Source organism: Protopterus annectens, chromosome 1.part0 (genome assembly GCF_019279795.1).
Source record: "Protopterus annectens isolate FY-2018-M chromosome 1.part0, PAN1.0, whole genome shotgun sequence".
Lineage (NCBI taxonomy): Eukaryota > Metazoa > Chordata > Ceratodontiformes > Protopteridae > Protopterus > Protopterus annectens.
The window spans coordinates 521833017-521850560 of NC_056725.1; the positions used below are offsets into that span (position 1 = coordinate 521833017).

Here is a 17544-nt window from a genome sequence, read left to right on the forward strand (position 1 = left end):
ACTTTTGGCCGTGGCTAAGTATACTTTTTTCTAAAGTTTTTGGATATTATTGATCTAAAAAGGCTATTTTCATAGCTACGGTCTCTCTGTCTCTAGGCTGGTTGTGTGGGCTTTTCGTTGGCCATTTTTTGGTATCATGTCCACTCCCTTTCTTCCCACGGGCTAGGCCCATTTCAGTTAGAGGACCTAGTCCTCCCCATTGTTTTCAGTGTGGTCTCTTTGAGCTGTGCTTCTGTTACTTGCAACTTTGTGGTGTCTTTGTCATTTGATAGTGGTGTTATCCTGTCTTTATTTTCCCTGGGCTAGGCCTGTTTAAATTAGAGGACCTAGTCCTCCCTGTAGTTTTTGTGTTCCAGTTGGTTACTAGGCCGTTTTAGGTTGAGGCTCTAGTTTCCCGTGCAGGGTTCAGTTAGGTTTTTTTGTGTGTATGTGTGGTCTTGTCTGTGTGCGTGTACTCCTTATACAGCATGTTTAAGGATTCTAAGGAACACAGGCCTTCGGGCTTTAAGAAGTGTATTGAATGCAACAATAAAATGTCTTTGACTGATGGGCAGTGTGTGTGTGTGTGTGTGTGTGTGTGTGTGTGTGTGTGTGTGTGTGTGTGTGTGTGTGTGTGTGTGTGTGTGTGTGTGTGTGTGTGTGTGCAGTGCTTGGACTGTTCACCTCCAAGAGTCCTGCTTGTTTTGTAATTTCTTCAGTACCCACGTGCAACAGGAGAGGAAGAACAAGTTCATCCTGAAAGGACTGCTTAAACACTCCTTCGAGGAAGACTTGGCTAAGTCTTCCAGTACCATATCCTCTCCAGCTAAAAAGGACAAAAAGACTGCTAAGAAGCGCTCTCTGGCTCAGTCTGTTTCTTAGGAGCCGCCAGTGAAAGTTGTTAGAACAGCTTCTCTTTCTTCGGCTCCATTGACTTCAGTGCCGACAGAAGGTGGTGTATTGACTTAAGTCTGTATCGGCTCTCAGCCTTTCGGAGCTGGTCACGGATATTTCGGTTCGGAGCTGGTCTCCAGTTGTTCGACCGGGTTCTCTTTCATGTCTGTCTCCCTCTGTAGGGAGATACAGATCTCCAACTGTATCCTCCAGGTCCCTTTCCGATTAGGATGATGTTAGTCGTGAAGAAACTGCTTCAGTCATCGGTGCTGGCCAAATTGATTTCGACTCTGACCCAGTCTGCTCCAGAGACCATGACCCCTTCATCTTTTGTTGTTCCTCCTCCGAGCCTTTCTCGGCCCTCTGTCTGTTCCGTTGGGTGTCGTTAGATCGGTTCCAGTAGCTTCACCTGGCCTCTATGTTCCGATTTCCGCTTCGTCCCCGTCTGTAACGTCCACTGGGTCGAGGGTCCACAGTTCCCCAGTCGAACCTGGGAGGGGGGCTCAGATTGATCTTCATTGGTTCCGAGCCTTCCTCTTGGTACTTCGGCTTGGGTGAGCTTGGACCTGACATCTGCTTCGGACCTAATCTCCTTGGTGCCGAGGGCTACTACCTCTACAGTTATTCGACCTTCGGAGCCGGGGAGATCAGCCTTCGAGGTTATGAGGAGCGTGTTGGCCAGGTCATCAGCTGCATCCTATGGCACTGACACCCTGCTTTCTATGGCATCGGTATCAGTTTCAGATCACCCTCTATCTATGGACAGCGGAGACCCAAGGCCTCAGGATACCTCCATGAGTGGTCCCCAACTTTCTGACCTTAAGTTTTTGCCTGAGGAGCCCGCTGGAAAGAATGTGTAAGAGGAAGCACGTTGACTCCCCGGATGAGTCTGTCACGTCGGACACTGACCTCAAGGAGTCAGAGGGTTTCCCCAAGTAATCTTCTGAAGATATCTCTTTTTCAGATATCCTGGAGATTTTGAACAGAGAGGTGGCTGGCCCTACAAACCCTCTTCTGATGAGGAGTCTGTGTTCCTGAAGGCTTTCAGGTCTTAACCTTCCGCCTCTTGGGTGTCCCCCCTTTTGATGAGCTATTAGATCTCATCTGTCGAAAGGTGTGGGAAACTCCTGACACTGTGGAACCGGTCCCTAGGAGACCCAGTAAGGTTTTGTCTACTCCAACAGGCAAGGAATATCTGATGAAAGGTGTTCCAGTAGATGCCATGTTAGTGGCAGCAGCCACCAAGAAGGAACTTGCTGAAACCTCATCTACCGTCCGTCTGCCTAACAAGGAGTCCCGGGCCATGGACAGGTATGGGAATCATGTGTTTACCTCAGCGGCCTTTACTCTGCTGTCAGTGAACTACTTGACGCATTTTACAAGGCTCCAGAGAGATATAAAAGGGTTAGGAGATTCTCTACAGGGTAACGTTTCTGATGCCGTAGCACAGAAGGTCAATGAACAGATGTCTACCCTAAATTCTCTTACCAACTCCTCCATGAGGCTGATCTCATATGCAGCCGATGGAGTGAGCAGGGCAGCGAGTTCCAGAGACACTCCTGGATGCGCCTGTGTAACTTCATGGAGGCCTTCAAGTCTACGTTCACCAACGCCTCATTTGATGGTTCATCGTTGTTCGGAAACAAGAAGGATACTCTCACTATGTACGAGCCGGAAGGAAAAACCATGTCTGCCATGGGAGTCTGTTTTTCCATGCCTTCTAGACCTTACCCTCAAGGGCCAGAAGGGTGGGAAAAGCGCACAAAGTGATTCCCCCTCCAAAGGCAGGGGAGGAGGTGGAAATTCGGGTAGACACTGCCCTAGAGGCAGAGGAGGCCCACGTAACCAAGGGGACCGTGATTCCATTTGCCGTTCTCCCTACCAGCATTCCTGAAAGGAGGTCCGACTGTGCACCTCTGGAGCCGGTTGGGGGTCACATTTCTTTATTCCCAGAAGCCTGGCAAAACGTCACCCAAGGCAAGTGGGTTTTAAAGATAATTTCCAGAAGTTATCATATTCTCTTCTCCTCCCCTGCCAACCAAGAGAATTCCAGACGTTCCACCCGGTCAAAGGGATTCTGCAGCTTTAGAAATAAAAAAGTTGCTTTCAGAGAGAGCCATCCAGCCTGTCCCCGCAGACCAAGTAGGACTAGGGACTTACTCCAGATTTTTTTTGGTGCCGAAAAGAACAGGGACCTGAGACCCATCTTGGATCTCAGCCGATTGAACCTACATGTACAAAAGTCCAAGTTCCGCATGGTCACCTTACAGTCGATACTTCCTCTGTTAGGGAAAGATGTGTGGATGTGCTCCATCGACCTCAAAGATGCTTACTACCATATCAAGATGGACAGGGCATCGAGAAGTCATCTCCGCTTCCGGCTGGGAGCTAGTCATTTTCAGTTTCGCACCCTGTCCTTTGGTCTCACCACATCCCTCAGGGTGTTCACCAAATGCATGGCAGTGGTAATGGCTCACTTGAGACATCCGGGATTCCAAGTGTTTCCGTACCTGGACGACTGGCTCCTTTCTGCCACCACCAAGCATCTACTGTTACAGACCAGGGACGCCACCATTACACTGTGCCAAAGGTTAGGAATTACTCTAAATTGGGAAAAATCTGCCTTGTTGCCCTCGCAGCTTGTCGCTTTTATCAGCTCTGAACTAGATACAGTGCTCATGAGGGCCTTCTTACCAGAAGAGAGAATTCAGGCTCTACAACAGCAGGTCTACGCCTTACTACCATTGAGGAAGGTCAAGACAAAAGTGGTCTTCAAGTTATTGGGGACCATGGCTGCCACAATCATGTTAGTTCCCCTTGCCAGACTACACATGAGGGTTCTTCAGTGGCTGCTTCACCCAATGGTCACTACAGTATCTTCCACTCTCCCATTTTATTCTGATTACGGACACGTGCAAGCAGGATCTATGCTGTTGGCTTGAGGCTAGCAATCTCAACGTGGGCAAGCCTTTTGTACCATCTTCTCCAGTTGCCACTGTGACCCACGGATACCTTCCAGATCGGGTGGGGGGGCATTATCTCTGCAGGACAGTCCAAGGCACGTGGCAGGATCAGGACACCCATTTGCATATCAATGTCTTTGAGATGAGAGCAGTGCTATTAGCATTGCAAGCACTTCAGAACTTTCTCTCTCTAGGGACAATTGCAATCCACTCGGACAACATGTCAGTGGTGTGGTATCTGAACAAGCAGGGAGGAACCAAATTATACCCCCTTTGCAGAGAGGCACTTCGAGTTTGGCAGTGGACGGTGTCTTCCCAATGCTTTCTAGTTGCAAAGCATATACCGGGAAAGTCCAACGTGATTGCCGACAGGCTGAGCCAAGCTATCCTAATGCCTCACGACTGGTCCCTGAACAAATATGTTATGGAGAAGATATTCCGCAGATGAGAGGTCAGCATTGCTGCAATCTATTTGCCAGCCCCCTCAATGCAAAATGCAACAGCTACTTCACCCTTATCCCCCTGGAGGTGGAGATACCCAGGGATGCTCTGCTTCACGATTGGCCCTCCAGTCTTCTCTATGCCTTTCCACCGTTTCCTCTGATATCAAAGGTAATTCAGAAAGCACAGTCCTTGGGAAGCAAAATGATCCTGATTGCCCCACACTGGTCTCGTCAAATTTGGTTTCCCTTCCTTCAACCATATCTAATGGACGATCCCTGGATTCTGGGCCCAGGTCCAGATCTGCTGACTCGTATGTCAGGACAGTTCAATCCCTCCATCCAGACCATCAGGTTGACAGCTTGACTGCTCCAGTTCTGTCCCTAGTTAGGTTTCATGATTTTTCCGTGGAAGTGGTCCACATTCGGTCTTTCCACAAGACTTCTACTAGGAAGATTTATTCCAGTAAGTGGAAGAGCTTCTCCATTTGGGTGCACGAAGGACATATTGATCCTTGTACAGCTCCTATTTCGGCAATATTGGAATTTCTTTCTCAACTGTTCAGTCAGGGATCAGCTGCAGCAGCCCTTAAAGTACAGTTGGCAGCAATTTCTATCTTTCACGTTGCTAATGAGCCCAACCTTATAGCTCATAGGCTTTGCAGGGCCTTTCTCAAAGGGACAATGTTACTCCGACCTCTAGTCTTTGCTCCAGTAATGCCATGGGACTTCAATTTTGTTTTACAGAAGCTTACTTTGGCTCCCTTTGAGCCCGCAGCTACGTGTGACCTAAAATTCTTGTCATGGAAAACAGTATTGTTGGTAGCCATAACTTCCGCTAGGCGGGTCTCTGAGCTCCAAGCTTTTTCGATTAAGCCATCTTATTTGGTGTTTCACAAAGACAGGGTCTTCTTAAGAACCAGTCCTTCTTTTATTCCAAAGGTTGCTTCTGTTGTCAATATCAACCAATCCATTGAGTTGCCTGTGTTTTTTCCTGAATTTTCTAACAAGGCAGAATTTAAGTTTCATCAGCTAGACGTTCATAGACAATTGCATTTCTAGTTACATAGAAGAAAAGATTTCAGGAAATCAGGTCAACTGTTTGTCTCGTTTTCAGACATTAGACTTGGGTTCCTGTCTCTAAAGTAACCTTGTCTCATTGGATCTCCAATTGCATCTCATTTATTTATGGTTCCAATGGTAAAGAATTACCCTTTCAAGTGAAGGCTCATTCTACACGATCTGTGGCTACCTCTACTGCATTTCAGGCTAGGATGTTAATGGATGATATTTGTCCTGCAGCAACATGGGGTTTGTCTCATACTTTTATTAGTCACTACAAATTAGATCTGGTCTCTAGAGGCAGGTCTTCCTTTGGCTCCACAGTGCTCAAGAGAACTTTTCACTGAGCCACCCAAGGTCAAGGTCCTAGGGACGCTGTCCCAGGGGTAAGAATGAAGGCGAGATTGGACTATATAACATCAAGAAGTTATGTACTCACCATAACGTTCAATGTATGTAGTCCATCTCGCCTTGTATTCTTACTAACCCCCCTCCTACTCCCTCCTTGAGGACCTGAAGGTATAGTCTCTAGGTGTCAGTGGTCCTTTCGGTTGGGGGGGGGTTGTTCTTCTCAGTATGTGTGTGCTTGCAGCAAACAAGATCTGGGGAATGGGCCTGTTGCATGATGGGATACCTCTTAGCCACGAGTCAATTGAAGACTTCAAGCTAGGGTATGGCCGAGTCGGAGCTGAACCCAGGGGTAAGAATGTAAGGTGAGATGGACTACATACATCGAACGTTATGGTGAGTACATAACTTCTTGTTTTATGGTAATTAATGTCCAGATTTTTATTTGGATGTTCCTGTTTTTCAAGGGCATTTGTTCCTGTTTTCTATGTCTGCAGGTCAAGAGGTATGCAATCCCCTGCTGGTGTGCATAGCACTCTGTGCCTCTATCCAAGGACTGCTGTGCAAATGGTAACTGCTCTAACCATATAAATTGTTCGTTTGGTATAATGAGTGGTGGAATGTCTACTGCACACAGTGCGAGTCAGCCATGCACTGAACAGCATATTCTACAGTTTACATTGTATGCACCAAGTTTTATGTTTAAAACTTCACACTGTCACATAGTGCTCATAAAGGCTATAGTTGTGAACTAGATGTTGTTGCTCAACTTGCAGTGCCATATACCATGTACTTACCTTCTGTTGACCAGCAGCAGCAGCACCCCCCCCTCCCAAAGATAGGCAAGTGGAAGGAACTGTTTGACTGGTTGAGGGCCCCACTGGCAGTGATGGTGACACTTAAGTAGTGGATTGACATGGAATCAAATTGTTCAGATTGTAGCAGGTAGTAAATATTCTGCATGCAACAGCAAGGTCATACTGAATAGCACCTGCCCCATACTGCTCAAGACAGCAGAAACTGGCTTTAAATGGGCCAAACATTTGCTTAGTGACTGTGCAGGTCTGTGACAGGGCAGTGTTGTAACATTCTTCCTTGTGGTTCCAACCTGGTGTCATAAGCCAAGGTTTAAGTGTACAACCTGCATCACCTGAAAAATGTAAGGAGGGGGAGACATCGAGACTGGGATGTTTTGCATTGCATCTTTTTCACTGTTGCACAATTACCTATGCAGATGTTTGACGTGCTACACTTGTGTGCTAATTTTCCATGTTTTGTCCATCTATGTAGGAATTTGGCGATGCAGTCAACTTGTGTATCAAGTATGGGAATTATGGGTACTGGGTCTGGTAAGATGCTGAAACCTCCATAATATACCCACAGGTATCACACAGTACCTAGAAGATGATGGAAAGATGGCCTTTACAGTTGCATTACCTTTTTCCGCATGGAGTAGTTAGGTGCCCTGTGGATGCAGTCTGTTGCACCAAACACCTCAAGAAAACGAGTCTGCTTGTAAAAAGCATGCATTGGGGGTAGCTCACTGTTGTGGTGTTTGTGGAGTTTATGGAAAATAGATATGCCTATCCTTGTGGGCTAGAATACTGTCTTGGAACTGCTGCAGAATCATCAAGGCCAAAGATCCAGTGCGTCCTTATTCTGTCTGCCAAAGGTCCCTGTGCAAGAATAGTGAAAAGTATACATACCTTGGCATACTTGGGGATAGACGAGCCATCCATTCCTCCAGTCCTAGTTTGTGGACTGTAACAAGTTCACCACAGCCATGCTTTTGTCCCTATCCACATAAAACCAGCAAGAGACCTCCTGTTCTTCAAAACTGTGATGTGCTAGGTGTACAATGCTTGTTAAGTGGGTTGTTTGAGACTTCAGGTATACCACAGAGATTACTTTTTTTTTTGTTTGTATTGTTGGTAATGCTTACACTGTGGAAAATGAGCACTGCTGATTGCAACAGGTTGTGGTACCATGACAAAAAAGAATTTCAGAGGGACTTCCAAGATGGCTGCACATTGAGTAACAGCTTAATTCTAGCTCATCCAGTGTGAAAACAGAATCTCAGCAGAGAAGACCAGTGGACGTTTGTTTTCTGGGTAAGTAATTGACTAGTAAGTGCGCACTGCCTGGATGCCAGGAAAAAAGACATATGGTGGACCTGAAGGAAACAAAAAGTGAGGAAAAAGCATGTGACTGGGAAAAGTACTGTAGCTGTTCAGCAAGAAGCAGTGCCAAGGTCCTGACATGACTTCCAGTAACCTAGAGGAAAGTGCAAGACAACTGCACACAGATGTGGTTAAAGTAAATGAAACTGATGGAGTATATCAAATCAAGCACCAAAAGGCTGGAAAAAAATGGAAGAAGCTTTAAACAGATATTCAGATGAGAGAAACTGTAAAAAATCAGAGGTTGAAAAAAAGAAAAGGCTGGCTGAATGAGACTACTCAAGAAGAGATGTTTCAAAAACTAATAGAATTAGAGGACAGAGCATGTAGGGAAAACCTGAGATTTTCAGTTGTACCACAGAAGCCAGAAGGAACAGATTGTATTAATTTTATGAAAGCGCAAATAAGCAGCTGAAGTGGTGCTGCACAGCAGGAGATGTTATTTGGAAGAGCACATCACATTGCTCCAAACCTGGCCATGTGAAAGTAGCTAGACCTTTAGTATTGAAGATGCAGTCCTACCATCAGAAAGAGTTTATTCAGTTAAAACTGTGGCAGAAGAGCAAAGTGCTAAAAATGGGAGACAGCAGAGGGTTTGTGGAGAATGATTGCTCATTGTACACCAGATAGAAGAGGAATAAACCTATTCCACTATTCAGAGAATGTTGAGAAGCAGACGTGAAACTAAAAATGCTGTACCCAGCTGTCAAAAGTTTGTCCAACAAAAAGTGAGCTGTGAAACAGGAGGAGAGTCTTGCTTTTTGTTCATCTGGTAATAGACCACAGAGAAACGGTGCCAGTTGAAACTTTTCCAATGTTTCAATGGAAAATGCTGGAGAGAATGTAAAAAACACAAGACTTTACTAGAAGAATCAAGAATACATTGAAAATGAAAGCTAAGACAGGATTTAGGAGATGGAGATTAACAGGAAAAAAGCCTGTATTTGGAAATTGAGTTTTTTGGACTTGTGGGGCACTCTAAAGTATATGCCCTACTTCATGTCCTTAATATTCAGAAAAATACTTTGGGGGAGAGGAAGAGGGAGAAAGCTGACTTGAGTAAAACAATTTTTTCTTAATACTGCAGTTTTTATAGTGTACAATTTTCTTTGCATGCTGTAAAGTAGTTTTGTCGTTTGTTTTTGTGTAATTGGGATACTTTTGTAAACGGGTGCTCCTTTTGTCTTGTTTTTTTCTTTCTCTCTTCTCTCTCTCCTTGTTCGGTTTTAAAAAATGTAGGCAGTGCAATGTAAAAATAATCTGGTTAAAAGAACATGACAGTATAAAAATTAATGTGCTTTTTCACATTCTTGCATGGGACAAAAACTGGATTAAGGCCCTTAACTTGATCTTGTAAGTTTTAAGAGAAATCAAGTAAATTGAAAAAAAACATGGTCGGCTTTTTTATAACAAATTGAGACCATGTTTTTTTTCAATTTATCAGATTGAATATTATAAAGAGAAACTGGCTAGGGGAAAAAAAGAGAAGTTAGCTCCGAGATTATTAACTCTAAGCATTCAGATTTTTTCCCAGCTGGGAGAGTTATAAGACCGAACCAAAGAACATTAATAGAAGCACAGGCTGCACCATGCATCTTAGCATGGATAACCTTTCCTTTTAGGTTAACTCAAGTCTATGAGTGTGGGTGTCAGTTTGGGACATTTGTTCCTGTTAAGAGGGTAAAACTTGAATATTTGAAGATGAACATAGTTTTATGCGTTAGTATTAAGAATGTTATTAAACTAATAGGTTTTGGGGGCTATTGGGGGTATGTTTATCAGTTTGAGAACTTTCAATAAAACAAAACTTTTTGTAAAATGTGACATTGGCTCAAATGGATATGACGAGATAAAAACTGTACAAAAGTTCAACCTGCCAAACAGTGTATGCATGCAACACAAAACCTGGATCTAGACAATTAACAAAAAAGCTGTAAAGGTGGGAATAATAACTTTTTAATACAATGATTCTTTCCGTAATGTATTTAAATTTCAATGATTTCACAAATAAATACAAAAAAGCAGAAGTAGTGAACTTTATTAAAAGTGTAGAGTGCCAATAGCTGTGCTACAGGAAGCACACTTGGAAAGAACTAAATATGTGAATTTGATGAAGAAAGGTTTTCAGAGTGGTTTTTCAGTGGAATACCTGGGACAAAGAAAGATGAGTACCTGTATTAATTACAAGAGGAGCTCCAATAGAGGATAAAAAAGATATTGGTATATTTGTTATACTAAGGGGCTACTGGCAAGGAAGGAGGATTACGCAGGCATGTGTTTATGTTCCACCTAAAACAGCTGTAATGGAGTTTAAGAAAATGCTGGGAGAAATCCGTTTTCAGCAAGGAATATTACTTGTAGGTGGGGACTGGAATGTGATTTGCAACAGTAAAGATGTGTTGGGGGTCCCAGAAGGGAAAGTATAACAAAAGAGTGTAGATCTTTGAACATATTTATGTAAGCATTTGGCGTGGAAGATGAGATTTCAGTAATAATTCAGATTGAATTTGCATATTACTCAAACTGGGCTAGGCTCGACAGAATTTACATTTCACAGGAACATGTGCCTTTAATTGAAGGTATGGGTCTTGATATCCAAGTAACTATTTCAGATCATGCACCAATAATAATTAAAATAGAAACAAAGGGTAATGAAATAAAAATGAGATACTGAGGAATTTAAGCAATAGGTAGCGGAAATTCTTCAGGAGCTGTTGGAGAGAAATGTCTTATAAAATACAGCTAGGGAGTGGGATAAAATTAACGTGGAGTTTAAAAATAAGGTGGAAATGAAAGAACGCGAGCCGTGGTTAAGAAGTAGCAAGAATTATTTATAGAGGGACTGACAAAGTATTGCAAAATAGGGGGAACCTCGCAGAACAAGAAGAGGATCAACTGCAGAATGCTAACCAGAAAATAAGGGGTTACCTCGATAATATGCAAGAGTTTAGAAAGACTGCTGTTAGGCAACTGTTCTTTGATAACAGTAGAGCACAACAATTTTTAGCACAATGACTCCGGCAACAGAAAGTAGAAAGGGGCTGTTGCCAAGGTTAGGGAGACTGTATAAAGGAAAGTAACAAGAGAGCCTGTAGTGGTATTAGAAATATTTCAGAATTCTTTGAAAGTCTGTATATAGCAGAGAAATTTGAAAAAGTTTACAGAAGTATTAAATATGCTAAGTTTAGAGGTAGGTGAGGCTCAATTACTAACTTCTAGGATAGGAGGAGATGAGATAAAAATTGATATATAACCAATCTACAGGAAAGTCCCCAGGAATAAATGGTATTCCTGTGGAAGTTTGGAATCTATGAGGGAAAAACTGATAAAAGATGTGGAAGGTTTTGTTTAACAGTATTTGAAGAGGAGGAGAAGTACCAACATCCTGGAAGAAAGCATTAGTAGCTTTTAATATCTAAAGAGGGTCAAGATCCATCAGATCCAGCTTCATACAGGCCTATTTCAGTACTAAATCATGATTATAGATTGTTGTCTATAATGGCTAAAAGAATGGCAAAAGTGATGCCAAAATTGATAGATATGGATCAATATGGTTTTGTGGAGGGGAGGCAAAGATATGACTTCATTAACAAAACAGTGATGATCCAGAGAGAAGCAGAATGTAAGAAAATATCACTGTTGGTGGTGGGTCTTAGTGCAGAGAAAACATTTGACAAAGTAAGCTGGGAGTTTGAGCACAGTGATGGAAGCATTTACATTCCCTGATAAAATTATAAAGTTGATTAGGAGGATGTATAAGGGATCAAAGGTGAAAATAAAAGTGGATGGGGTCCTCTCTGATAATTTCTGCTTGAGCAGAGAAACCAGGCAAGGGGTGTCTCTCTTCCCTTTGTTGTTTATTTTCTTTGCAGTGGTTCTAAATATCATGCAAAGGACTCAGAAATTCAAGGATATAATTGGTATGATAGTCAAGAAAAGCTGGCTTTATTTGCATATCATATTGTTTTAGACCTGACAAAACCAGAAAAGGACATTACAGTGTTGTGGAACATTTTGAGACCTTTTCAGATCTTTTCGGGATGCATAGTTAATGAAGCTAAAACAAAGGCAATAGCTGTAAATTATGTACCCACATACAAATTGGTTCAGCAATATCCATACTTATGAAGATATGATAAAATGAAGTATTTAGGAGTATGAATTAAAAATGATACTGGCTTGGCAGCTGCGATAGCGTTGTCGCCTCATAGCAAGACGTTGTGCAGTTTGATTCTCAGCTAGAGCGTCTTCTGTGTGGATACATGTGTGAATGGGCGTACCTTCGTTGAAGGTTGTGCGTCAGAGCTGGCAAACTCGGCACGTAAAAAATCTACTGCCAATCATTAGCAGACCGGAGTTCCGCTGTGGCGACCCCTAACTGGGAAAAGCTGAAAGATGCACACAAACTGGTTTGGCAGCTAAGGATCGGCAGAGGAGACTAAAAAGGAAATATAAAAACTGAGAAAATGGAAGCTCTTTTTTATGGATATAGATAATAAGATACAAGCAGTTGAAATGTTTTTACTCCCTTTAGTCTTGTACACAGGTCAGACATATTTTTATCAACCAGAGGAGAAGTTATGGATAGTAATAAAGAGCTGAATGATTTTATTTGGGAGGGGTAGATGGCAAGAGTCAAGTGGGATAAGCTTATTGTTCCAGTACAACAGGGAGGACTGGGATTACTAGAGTTGAAGAGGAATTTCAGAGCAACAGTTACGGCTCCTATACATAACACAAGCAGAAAAATATAATTCAAAGTGGAAAGAGGAGATGATGAAACAGGGAGGAAACTCGGGAAACAAGGAGAGATTGGGATTTTAGATGCAGACCTTTAAGGAGAACAATAATTATACATAATATTATATTCATAAAGTAGCAGAAAGTTTTCTAAGAACTAAGCCAACACAGGAATGGAGAAAAGAGATCCTGCAATTAGGGATACAGACAGACAAGAGGGGGCTGGAATACATTTGAGAAAACTGGCAAAAGAAGCAAGGTATTGGGAACAAATAACTAGAGAAGGAAATGTAGTAGAATGGGAAGACGCCACAAACCTGTTTGGATTGCATGTTAGAGATTGTCTTCCTTATCAAGGATTGATATCAGAGTATAGGAAAGAGAAATGGAGGGGGTCCCTAAACGAAAGACCAGCACTTCTTGAGTTTTTAATAGAAACTAGAAGAAAAGTTAACGTTAAGAAAGGAATACTTAGTAGAGCATATAAAATGCTGCATGATAACTATAAGAATAAATGAGAGGAGGTTAGGAAGGGTTTGGAGGAGCGACTAGATAAGCAACTCACAAAGAAACAATAGGGGGATACATGTATGCCTCCCAAAATGTGCAATAAAATCTAGATGATGTAGGATCTTTCCTTGGAAGTGTTTACATAGGTATTTTTATATCCCAAGTAGACTCCCAAAAGAATTTTCCCTCGGGTAGACAGCAAATGTTGGAGGTGTGATGGGAAAGGAGGTAACTGGGGACATATTTTTTGGGAGTACGAGTTGGCAGACTTTCAAGATTCCCTGTAGACTGCTCTGTTGGAGATGCTGGGTGAGCAAATTAGAGTAACTAACTAGGGAAATGATTTTATCTGAGCTGTGATACAGAATCAGAATTGCATAGACATAGTAAGACCTTTCTGTGCCCAATTATGATGGCTGCCAAAAAAGCATTTACTAGAAAATGGAAATCCAAGTGTAAACCAACTTTACTAGAAGTAGCGAAGATAGTAACAGAGAAAATGACTGGAATTGAGATTTTTATAAAAGGATAGGACCAAATTACTTTGGAAAAAATGGAAAATGTGAGATCAATACATGCAGCAGAGGAACGTGGTTTAAAAGAAGGCATCTAAATGAGCTATATAATGGTTGCCCGACAGTGACTAGATATATTAGAAGGAATGCGTAATATTTGCCGCTACAGTTGTCGGCACGGTTTGTAATGTATAATGTTTGCAACTGAGATTGTCACTGTGGTTTATTTCCATTTATATAAACGAAAAATTGCCTGTGTCATATAACATGATAGTTTAATAAAGATGTTTCTTGTTTAAAAAAAAAACAGAAGGTTTTCAGGATGGTTATTCAGCAAAAAACGTGGGACAAAGGAAGAGAGGAGTACTTATATTAATTGCAAGAGGAGCTCCAGTAGTGATGGACTAGGATGCAAAATATAATGGTAGATTTGTAATACTAAGGGGCTACTAGCAAGGGAGGAGGATTACATTGACATGTATTTATATTCCAGCTAATACTGCTGTAATGGAGCTTAAGAAAATTCCGGGAGAAATAACCAGCTTTCAGCAAGGAGCATTACTTAAAAGTGGGGACTGGAATTTGATTTACAGCAGTGAAGATTTGTCTGGGGGGCCCAGAAGGGAAAGTATAACAAAGAAGATAGACTTTTGAAGAAATTTATGAAAATATTTGGCATGGAAGATATGAATTCAAAACTTGGAGTTTGGAGTGAATTTACGTATAGTTCTTCAAGATACAAAAACTGGACTAAGCTAGACAGAATTTTACTTTGCACTGGAGCATGTACAATTTAATTGAAGGTCTTGATATGCACCCAGTAATTATTTCAGATCCTGCATCGATAATAATTAAAGTAAGAACAAAAGTTAATGAAATAAAAATGAAACACTGGTGCTTTCCCACCTATCTGTTGAAAAGAGAGGAATTTAAGGAAAGGATAGCAGAAATTCTTCAGGAGCTGTTAGAGAAGATAGAAATTCCTTCTGAAAACATAGCTACTGAGTAGTGAAATGAAAGCTTCCTTTTTTGCGAAAGAGTGGGATAAAATTTAAGTGGAGTTTAAAAATGGTTGAAAATAAAAGAAAGGGAGACATGGTGAAGAGGTAGCAAGAATTATTAAAGGGACTGACCTGTTAAAAGTATTTCAGAATAGGGGGAGTCTCTCAGAACAAGAGAAAGAGCATGAGTTTAGAATGATTGCTGTTAAGCAACTGTTTTTGATAATAGCTCTAAAGGACAAAAACTTTTAGCTCAATGACTTCAGGAACAGAAAAGTAGAAAAGGCTGTTGCCAAACTTAAGGTGCCTATAATAAGGAAGGTAACGAGATCCTGTAGAAGTTTTAGAAATATTTCGGAAATTCTATGAAAACCTGTATAAAGCAGAGAAATATGGAAATAAAGAACAGATAAATATGGAAATAAAGAACAGATACGAGTGGAAATGTTTATGGAAGAATTAAATATGCCAAGATTAGAGGTAAATGAGGCTCAATTGCTAACAGGATAGGAGTGGATTGGTTATTTATCACCATTTTTAACTCCTCAACAGGAAAGTCCCAGGAATAGGTGGCAATCCTGTGGAAGTTTGAAAGCTAGGATGGGAAAACTGATAAAAGATCTGGAAGGTTTTGCTTAACGGTATTTTAAGAAGAAGAGTACCAGCATCCTGGAAGAAAGCAGTGATAACTTGGGTGAAGATCCATCTGATCAAGCTTTATACAGACCATCTCAATACCAATAAAGGCTAAAAGAATGGCAAAAGTGATGCCAAAATTGATACGGATAAGTGTGGTTTTGTTGAGGGAAGGCAAATATTTAAGAACAATAACAGAAAATTGATGATCCAGGGGAAGAAGAATGTAAGAAAATACCACTGTTGCTGGTGGGTCTTGATGCAGAGAAAGCATTTGATAGAGTAAGCTTGAACCTAATGAGCAGGGGAATGGAAGTTTTTGCAATCCCTTTATTAAAATTATAAAGTTGATTAGGAGGATATATAGGAATCGGAGATAAAAATTTAAAGTAGGTGGGGCCCCCTCAGATGATTTCAGCTTGAGCAGAGCAACCAGGCAGGGGTGTGTCCTCTCTCCCCTTGTTGTTTGCATTATATTGAGAACCATTGGCAAAGAATTTAAGGGACTCAAATTCAGGAATATAATTGGTATGATAGTCAAGAAAAGCTGGCTCTGTTTGCAGATCATATTATTTTATACCTGACAAAACTAGAAAAGACATTAGTGTTGTGGAACATTTTGAGACTGTTTCATATCTTTTCTGGATACAAAATTAATGAAGTTAAAGGCAGTAGTGGTCAATTATGTACCCACATACGGCTTTGTTCGGCAATATCCATATTTATGGGGACATGATAAAAGAAGTGTTTGGGAGTATGGATTAAAAAGTATTCCAGTGTGACAGTAAAGGATATGTGGGAAGAGACTAAACAAAGGATAATAGAAAAACTGAGAAATTGGAAGCCTTTTTGTATGGATAGTAAGATACAAACAGTTAAAATGTTTAGTCCCTTTAGTGTTAGACAAGTCAGGCATATTGTTATCAACCAGAAAAAAAGTTGTGGATAGCAATTAATAAAGAGCTGAAGGATTTTATTTGGGAAGGGAAGATGTCTAGAGTCAGGTGGGATAAGTTGATTCTTCCAATAGAATAAGGCAGATTGGGATTACCCAATTTGAAAGGGGTATTTCAGAGCTGCACAGTTAAGGCTGCTGTACATAGCACAGGCAGAAACCTATAATTCAAAGTGGAAAGGGATGGTGATGAAACGGGGGAGCTCAAGAAACAAGGAGAGACTGGGATTTTTGATGCAGATCTACAAGAAAAATAACAGTAGTAATATACGATATTAAATTCATAAAGTAGCAAAGTATTTTAAGAACTAAGCCAACAAGGGAATGTAAAAAGGAGATTCTACAGATGGAAATGACTACGGTTAAGGATACAGACAAGTAGACAAGAGGGGGCTGGAATTTTATTGGAGGATACTGGCAAAGGAACTAAGGTATGCACAGCAAATAATTAGGGAGGGGAAGGTAGTAGAATGGAAAGAGGCCAAGAATCTATTTGGACTGCAGGTTAGAGATTGTCTATACTCTCAATCCTAGGGTAGGCAAAAAATAAGAAATGGGGAGTCCTAAACAAAAGACTAATACGGGTAGAGTTTTTAGTAGAATCTGGAATAGAAGCTGCTGTTAAAGAATAATTAGTAGAGAAGTTAAAATATTGCATGATAACTATAAGAATCAATTAGAGAAGGTTAGAAAGGATTAAGATGAGATTGGATAAGCAATTCAGAGAGAAACAATGGGGGGATATATGTATGTCTCTGAAATATGCAACAAAATCTAGAAAATTTTGAATCTTTCCATGGAAGTGTTTACATAGTTATTTTTATACCCCAAGTAGACTCCAAAGAATTTTTCCTCGGGTAGGCAGCAAATGTTGGAGGCGGCATGGGGAAGAGGGGTAACTGGGGGCATATTTTCTGAGAGTGCAATGAACTGGCAGATTTTCAAGATTCCCTGTAGACAGATCTGTTACAGATGCTGGGTGAGCAAATTAGAGTAACTAGGGAAGTTATTTTTTGAACAATGATACAGAATCGGAATTGCATAGACATAGTAAGGCCTTGCTGTGTCTAATTATTATGGCTGCCAAAAAAGCAATTATTAGAAAATGGGAAGCAAAGTCTAAACCAACTGTACTAGAGGTATTGAATATAGTCATGGAGATAAAACAACTGGGATTGGGATCTTTAAAAAAATGGTAGGAACAAATTACATAGGAAAAAATGGGAATTTTGAAAAGAATACATATAGGGGTGGAATAAGGATTAAAAGAAGGCCGGACTTGAATAAGCTATGTGATGTTTGAGTGACAATGATTGGGTAA

The 17544-nt window shown here is 41.2% G+C and overlaps 1 protein-coding gene across 1 annotated transcript in view; it reads left to right on the forward strand.

Annotated features, from left to right (window-relative positions):
* KLHDC3 (kelch domain containing 3) overlaps nt 1–17544 on the forward strand; it is a 1708415-nt gene that overhangs the window by 368667 nt on the left and 1322204 nt on the right. The gene's annotated exons all lie outside the window — the stretch shown is intronic.